The sequence below is a fragment of the Bos taurus genome, chromosome 18 (assembly GCF_002263795.3).
Source record: "Bos taurus isolate L1 Dominette 01449 registration number 42190680 breed Hereford chromosome 18, ARS-UCD2.0, whole genome shotgun sequence".
Lineage (NCBI taxonomy): Eukaryota > Metazoa > Chordata > Mammalia > Artiodactyla > Bovidae > Bos > Bos taurus.
This window is the reverse complement of record NC_037345.1, coordinates 26589948-26598092: the sequence shown is the minus strand read 5'-3', so window position 1 is coordinate 26598092 and position 8145 is coordinate 26589948. Positions and strand designations below refer to the sequence as shown.

The 8145-nt window shown below is 38.6% G+C and overlaps 1 long non-coding RNA gene across 1 annotated transcript; it reads right to left on the bottom strand.

Moving 5' to 3' along the window:
* Nucleotides 1-339: 339 nt before the first annotated feature.
* On the bottom strand, nucleotides 340-582 carry LOC132342816 (uncharacterized). Its single transcript, XR_009491335.1, has 2 exons — nucleotides 552-582; nucleotides 340-410 (listed from the first exon to the last, which is right to left on the bottom strand). It is a non-coding gene; the product is annotated as an uncharacterized lncRNA (long non-coding RNA).
* Between the last annotated feature and the right edge of the window lie 7563 nt (nucleotides 583-8145).

Here is an 8145-nt window from a genome sequence, read left to right as displayed (position 1 = left end):
TATTTATACTTGTTTTTAAACATGGAACTGAAAAACAGACATATTTAAGAAACAGTTCCTGGTCAAGAAAAATATGAAATAAAGAGAAATTCAAAAAAGAAAAGATTGAATATCACCAGAGAAATGGTCCATAATTGCTACTTGGACACAATTTTCATTTTAGTAGGTTAAGGGAATGTAAGTGATCCATCTTAGTTTTAGAGAAGCAGGTGCTACTTTAGCTCATGAAATTTCTCCTTCCAGAATTAATTGAAATTGGCTTGGCTATGAGTACTCTCAGTTGATTTGGGAACTGGCTCAAGAGTCACGAACAAGAAATAATCATAAAACTCTGAGTACCTAGTTTGCTGCTGGGGTGGCACAGGGATTGATGGATTGATTGAGTTTCATTTGGCATCTTCATTAATGACCTGAAGGAGGAAGCAAATAACTTGTTAATGAAATTCACAAATAGTAATGTATGAGGAGGCACTGCAAACACTGATAAAGACTATTAAATTATCAAAAGAAATCCAGAGAAGTTAGACACAAGCAAACAACCAAAAATGCACCATGGAGATTTTAAGAGTTGAGAGCAGGAATGGGGGAGGGTGAGAGTTGACAGAGGAAATAATACTAATGTTTATGACATCATCAACTAAAAACCTTCTAAGGCATTATTTCTAAAGCAAATCCAGGAGTTACAGTGAAAAGATCCACTGATAGACACTTAGCTGTTTCCATATCTTGGCTATGATAAATAACGCTGCAATGAACATAGGAGGGCAGATATCTCTTTTAGATCCTGTTTTCATTTTCTTTGGCTATATACCCAGAAGTGGGATTGCCAGATCGTATGATAGTTCTTAATTTTTTTTTTTGGAACTTCCATACTTATTTCCATCCTGGCTACACAAATATACATTCCTACCAACTGTGCACAAGGACCCCTTTTTCTCCACATCCTCACCAACACCTGTTATTTCTTGTCTTCTTGATTTCAATGAGGTGATATCTCATTGTGGTTTTGATTTGAATTGCCTTGAAAATTAGTGATATTGAATACCTTTTTTGTACATATTGTCCATTTATATGACTTTTTGGGGAAAATATTCAGCTTTTCAGTGTACTATTCAGTGTAATTTTTAATCATATTAAAATTAAAAAGCTATAAGTTCTGGGGATCCAATGTATAGCTAAGTAAAGTAAATAATACTGCATTACATACTTGAAAGTTGCTAAGTTGCTGAATCTTAAATGGTCTCACCACAAAAAAAGAAATGGTAATTATGTGATATGATGAAGGTGTTAGCTAGCACAAATGAGGTAATCATTTTGAAAACTATATGAGTATCAAATAAACACACTGTACACCTTAAACATACACAATGGTATATGTCAGTTATATCTCAATAAAGCTAAATGGAAAATGATGTGAAAAGTCAATTAGATCTTAGCTTATAACGTGAAAAGTTTGCTGAAAAGAACTCTGGCTTACTGCTGTATGGTAGAGCAGAAAGAACCTTAGATTTGGATTCAGTAAGACAGATCTGAGATTTGAACCCCAGTCTTTCATCTGATTCAATTTTTCATCTCATTTTATATGGGAATGATGATAACACCTCACAGAACTGCTGTCTGATTAATATGACAGTATATGCAACAGGCTGAATGCAAACAGCCAGAAAACACCATATAAAGTAATCTGATACATTCCTTGAGATGAGTTGCTAGACTCAGCCCTGAGCACTTTAACTCTGAAAATATGGAATTAAACTGGAGAAAGTATCAAGAAAGAATAAGAGGAAAGGACAGAACAAAGCCAAGAGAGAGAGTAATTTAATCTAATTCACTAAATCCAGAAACACAGCTGCGGTGTGCAAGGCTGAAAATGTTCATTGTAATATGAACAAGGAGATATAAGTAAGAGTAATGGCATGAGATTAAGAAAAGGAAAAATTAAGGAAATAAAAATAAAGGAAAAAAAGAAAAATTTTCCTTTAGATCAGGAAAAAATTTTTTTCCTTGATACTTTTATCAAATAGAATCAAAATATTCATACAAAGAGAAGAGTAAGTAAATCAGTTCTTAAAGTACTTTAAGTTAACTGTATAATGGTTCAAAAAGTTTATCAAAGGACTAGGAGTTCGGGGTTGGTAGATGCAAACTAATACATTTAGAATGGATAAACAACAAAGTCCTAGTGTGTAACACAGGGAACTGTATCCTGGATACACCATAGTGGAAAAAGAATATTAAAAAAAAAAATTTTTTTTTTCATTATCAAGGGAAAAACCCCTTCTGACTTCTTTTGAACTCTAATGCCTTTGATAATAATTCTCATACCACCATGACTCAAAGTTGTCCAAGAGATTATAAGACAGTCGTAGAATAACTGATCCTTTTCTTCAAATTCTCAGCAAAAATTCCTAATAAGTCATTGAATAGAATGTTTACAGATTTAAGGTTCCCTTTCTTCTAGAAATTATCCTTAAACACTCTGGTATACTGCTGCATATATGATGATATCTGATTCTTCACACAGTTATATATGCCATTATTTCACAACTGATTTATCCAAATTTCATGATATTCTGCAAAATAAATTATTCTATTCAGACACTCCAATTCCTAGACAAGTGTGAAGTTCTCCTCCACACTGGAAAAAAATCTTATTACTTGAGTCTAGGGCAGGCTTTGGTTTGGTGCAGGTTAGATAACCAGCACATATTCAAGCAAGAATCAGGAGAAGAAACATGTAAGGGGGAAGACAGACAGCTGATTAATATATCAAGTTACCATTTTTAAAAAAATCCCACTAATTCTAAAAGATATATGCTCCTCTGTTTGGTGCAGTATTGTTTACAACAGCCAAGATACATAAGCAACCTGAGCATCCACTGATAGCTGAACTGGTACAGAAGCTATGAGATACACACACCCACAGGAATATTACTCAGCCATAAAAAATAATGAAATCTTGCCATTTGAAACAACGTGGTTGGACCTAGAGGGTATGATGCTAAGTGAAATAAGTCAGAGAGAGGAAGACAACTACTGTGTGATTTAACTTACATATGGAATCCAAAAACCAAAACAAATGAATAAATAAAACAAGACAAAAACAGAGCCATAGGTAAAGAGAACAATCTGGTGGTCACCAGAGGGGAGGGAGGTGCGACACTGGGTGAGACAAGTGAAGGGGGTTAAGAGGTGCAACCTTTCAAAATAAGCAAATCATGGGAACATAACATACAGCATAGGGAGTACGGTCAATAACATTGCAGTAACTGGGTATGATGACAGATGGTTACTACACGTCATGGAAATCAGTTCATACCATATACAAGCATTGAATCTGTATGTTATATGCCTGAAATAATAAAATATTACATGTCAATTATAGTTCAATTTTTTAAAAAGGAAAAAATACCATCAAATAATATATACTGTCAACCATATGCCAGGGACCGTATGAGGTCTTGGTGATTTAACAACAGTCAGTAAAGACTAATGTTCCCACCCTCAAAGACTTACATTTAAACAGATACATGATGGCAAATAAAATACAACTTCTAGGGTACAAAAGTATATGAAGAAACATGAAAGGATTAAGGGGTGCTTTGAAAATGGGAACAGGGAACAAGACCATTAGTTAGGTGGTCAAAGAAAGCCTCTTAGTGTAACATTTTAGAAAGGACCTGAAAAAAGTGAGGGAAGAAGCTCAATTTAGGAAAATCACATTTCAGACAGAGGAAAAAAGTTACCACAAAGACCCAGCTCCTGTATATTTCAGGAGCAACAAGAAAGGCAATGTAGTCAGGATGGAGCGACCAAGGACTTGTAGGTAGTCTAGGATGGAGGTAGCAAAAGTGAAAGGAATTAAGGTTAAAAGCCAGGCAGGGGTCAAACTGTATAGCGCCTTGAAACCTGGGGCTAGATACGGGAAAGCAATAAAGGCTTTGAGAAGGAAAGTAACAGAATTTGATTTGCATTTTTAAAAGCTCACTCTGGGGGGTTCCCTGGTGGCTCTGTGGTAAAGAACCCGCCTGCCAATGCAAGAGATATGGGTTCAGTCCCCAGGTTGGAAGATTCCACATGCCTCGGAGCAACTGAGCCCAGGTGTCACGACTATTGAGCCTGTACTCCAGAGCCCAGGAATCATAACTGGTGGGCCCACATGCCACACTACTGAAGTCCACGTGCCCTACGGCCCGTGCTCCACAAGAGAAGCCACCTCAATGAGAAGTCCACGCACCACAACTACAGAGTAGCTGCCACTTGCCACAACTAGAAAAAAGTGGTCACAGAAACAAAGACCCAGTATAGCTAAAAATAAATTAAAAAATTTAAAAGACAATTACTCCTTGGAAGGAAAGCTAAGACAACCTAGTCAGTGTATTTAAAAGCAGAGACACCACTTTCCCCACAAAGGTCCATATAGTCAAAGCTATGGTTTTTCCAGTTGTCATGTATGGATTCGAGAGCTGGACCATAAAGAAGGCTGAACATTGAAGAATTGATGCTTTCAAATTGGTGTGCTGGAGAAGACTCTTGAAAGTCCCTTGGAATGCAAGATCAAACCAGTTAATCCTAGAAGAAATCAGTCCTGAATATTAATTGGAAGGACTGATGCTGAAGCTGAAGCTCCAATACCTTGGCCACCTGATGCGAAGAGCTGACTCATTGGAAAAGACCTTGATGCCAGGAAAGATTGAGGGCAGAAGGAGAAGAAGGTGACAAAGGATGAGATGGTTAGATAGCATTACCAACTCAATGGACATGAATCTGAGCAAGCTCCAAAAGATAGTGAAGGATGAGGAGCCTGGCATGCTACAGTCCATGGAGTCACAAAGAGTCAGACATAACTTAGCAACTGAACAACAATAGCAACAAAAGCTCATTTCAAAAGCTCTTTGAAAAATGGATTTTGTTGGGAGCAGGATGGAGGGAAAAACACAAGAGTGGAAATAGGAAAGCCATGTTACTGAATCAAGAAAAGACGATAATGGTAACAGAAGGGATATAAACAAGCCTATAGACTCAGAAGACATTTGGAAGGCAGAGCCAATAGATTTTACTGACATATTAGATGAGAGGAAGGCCCATTGGTTGAGGGAATGGGCTGCTGAGACAATCGGAAGGAATGGTTTATAAGTCAGCTCTGCCTATGTTGTCAAGGACAAGCAACATGTGTATGTTTGATGTGTTTAGAAGAGTGAAAGATACCGACATGAGATGTTTTATCCATTTACTAAGTCCCTTTAAGTATCCATTAATTCCTGAACCATTTTTAAATGATGAATCAGTATATGGGCTTTGGTAAATTTCAGAATCTGTATTTCAGTTTGGGGGACTCATATCTTGTTCATACATTCTTTTTTTTAATTTAAATTTATTCATTTTAATTAGAGGCTAATTCCTTTACAATATTGTATTGGTTTTGCCATATATCAACATGAATCCGCCATTCTTAATTGACCTCTTTCATGTTTCAAACTTTGCCTGTCATTCCCCACAATCATCTCACGCCCAACCCAACTCTATCATATTTTGGAGGGTCCCCTATACCCTTTCCAAACCATTAAGATTTTAGAGCTCTCCAGCTTGTGTCTTATTTGAAGGAGTTCATGTTTGAATAATGGAATAATGGGATTGTGTTCTATTCTAGACACTCATTCATCATTTCTTTCTCTTTCTGAGAGCGTTTTCTTTCTCGAGGATTGCCCTCTATATTGTCAGCATGACAGCCCCCTGCTCTGGAACAAGGGAAATATAGTTCTCTCATGCTTGTTTCCTAGTATTGCCCAGAATTTCCTAGTCAATCTAAGCTGAATCGAACACCCCAGACAATCTCGGTACTCCCACTTCTTTTACACTCTATATTTAAGACATCACAATGTCACACTGACTCTACCCCTGACCTGGCTATGCATCTGTCCCTCTTCTTCACTTTCACCATCACAACTTTACTATGAGCCCTCATCACCTCCCCGTTCCGTGACAGCAATAGACTGATCGGTCTTCCTCTCTCCATAGAGTTAGTGGTGCTCTTTCTGAAACATGGATCCAGTGATTTCCCATTAACCTAGAGCAGGTTTTCGGACTGTGCTTTTTGAAATCCTAGGGAGTTTGTAGATGTATAGTTGCCTTTGAATAAGAAGCAACTGGTAAATGGAAAAAGTCGGCAGGTCTCCTGGCCATCTTCCTGGCTTCCACTGAAAGTGAACCTCCTTTCTTTGTTACTTATTTGTCTTCTGAATACAAATTTTTCAATAAAGAGTTTCAATAAAAGAGAAAAAAAAAAGAGACTGAAAAATACTGACCTAGTCTAGTCCTGATTTCTTAATATACCTTCAAGCTTCTGAAAAGCTAATCTAGTCCAACTTCTGTTCAGGTATTACCCCACTAATATCCACTATAGCTCAGCCATACTGTACTGCCCATTCTTCCTAAAACACGTCATACCCTAAAATATGGGCATGCAGATAAGAACTCACCACACAGAGAACAAAAAAGGCAACAGCTAAACCTAGTAGAGGGAAATCTACCCTCACTTTCCTCCTACCCTCCTAGGTCCTCGTCAGCTGAATGCAACAGGAAGCTAGAAAACAAGCAAGCTGATTCATGAAGTCCAAAGAATTACTCCACAGAATAGAGTTGGGAAAGCGTAAAGAAGTCTGGAGATTCAAATGAAAAATCTCAAAGATCCACAAGCTGATAGGTATCCCTAGAGGACATTTGAATGTCTGCAATACTGCTTTCAGGTTTCCCAGGTGGCTCAGTGGTAAAGAATCTGCCTGCCAATCCAGGGGATGTGGGTTTAAGCCCTGGGTCAGGAAGATCCCCCGGAGAAGGAAATGGCAACCATTCTAGTATTCTTGCCTGGGAAATTTCATGGAGCCTGGTGGGCTACAGTCCATGAAGTCGCAAAAGAGTAGGACAAAACTTTGCCACTAAACAGCAACATTGCTTTCATGTCATCTGCATGAATCCCGCTGGGACACATTTTATTTCTTTGTTGTTGGAAATAGAGAGGATAAAAGAGGACGATGATGACAACGATGATGATGATAGAAGAGAAGAGAAGAAGGTGGAGAAAGAAAGACTACAACACAACAAATACCACCAAAGATTTTTTTTTAATATGCATTTAACAGCTGTTTGTTGAACACCTGCTAAGTTTTAGACTGCTGAGCAAACTACTAACGATAGGGAGAGAAGACATGGTTTCTGTCCTTAGGAGCTTCGTATTGGAGAAATCAGATCCATGAATCAGTGTTCCCAGAGCAACATTAGCTACTACATGGATAAATGGTGGTTTAGTTGCTAAGTTGTGTCCAACTCTTGCAACCTCATGGACTGTAGCCTGCCAGGCTCTTCTGTCCTTGGGATTCTCCTGGCAAGAATACTGAAGTGGGTTGTCCTTTCCTTCTCCAAGGGCTCTTTCCGACCCAGGAATCAAACCTGGGTCTCCTGCATTGCAGACAGATTCTTTACTGATTGAGCTATGAGGGATAAATACATGGCTAAATACATTGAATTCAACCAGTTTCTATGGTTATCTTATTAATAGTAATCATAATTATTATTACTATTAAGCTTTATTACATATAAGGAAACTTGCTAAACTATTTAAATCAGACCTACCTCCCAGGATTATGAAAGGATTAAAACTAACCATGTATTATTTTCTTTACCTCCTATCTAAACAAGAATTTGGAGAAGGAAATGGCAACCCACTCCAGTATTCTTGCCTGGAGAACCCGGTGGACAGAGGAGCCTGGTGGGCTGCTGTCCATGGGGTCACACAGGGTCGGACACAACTGAAGCGATATAGCAGCAGCAGCTAAACAAGAAAGTTTAAGTTACTCACTCAGAGTCTCCTGGCTAGTAAAAGGTAGAGCTATGATTAAAATTCAAGCACTTGGGGACTTCCCTGGGGGTGCAGTGGATGAGACTCCACCTATGAATGCAGGGGACATGGGTTCAGTCTCTGGTCCGGGAAGATTCCACTTGCTGTGGAGCAAGTAGAGCCCATGGCCATAAGCACATGCCTAGGGCCTGTGCTTCGTAAAAGAAGCCACCGCAATGAGAGGCCCATGCACAGCAACGAAGGGTAGCACCCGTTCGCTGAAACTAGAGAAAGCCCAAGCAAAACAACGA